The following is a 392-nucleotide window of genomic DNA, read 5'->3' as shown; positions in this document are numbered from 1 at the left end:
AATAATAACGCATGGGACCTACCATCCTTTCAATGTAAGGTGAAGAAATTATTGAGTGATTGAGATGGTCGTCTAGAGTGTATACCACGTAATGGATGTATTCTCTTGACTCTCATGTTAGATGGATAGAGAAAGAGATGACCTTTCCTGTCACAGTTGTGGTGATTGAGATGGTCGTCTAGAGTGTCTACCACGTAATGGTCGTCTAGAGTGTCTACCACGTAATGGATGTATTCTCTTGACTCTCATGTTAGAGGGATAGAGAAAGAGATGACCTTTCCTGTCAGAGTTGTGGGTCTCACTCTTTATGAGATGTCACAATTAGTACGCATTTTTTCTTTATTTATGAGCTGAGCTTCTACTTTAGACATTTTGGACGGTCGATTTATGAA

This window comes from Tasmannia lanceolata, unplaced genomic scaffold (assembly GCF_043159265.1).
Source record: "Tasmannia lanceolata isolate RefF3 unplaced genomic scaffold, GAP_Taslan_0.1 ptg000018l, whole genome shotgun sequence".
Taxonomy (NCBI): Eukaryota; Viridiplantae; Streptophyta; class Magnoliopsida; order Canellales; family Winteraceae; genus Tasmannia; species Tasmannia lanceolata.
Note: the sequence above shows the minus strand (reverse complement) of the source record.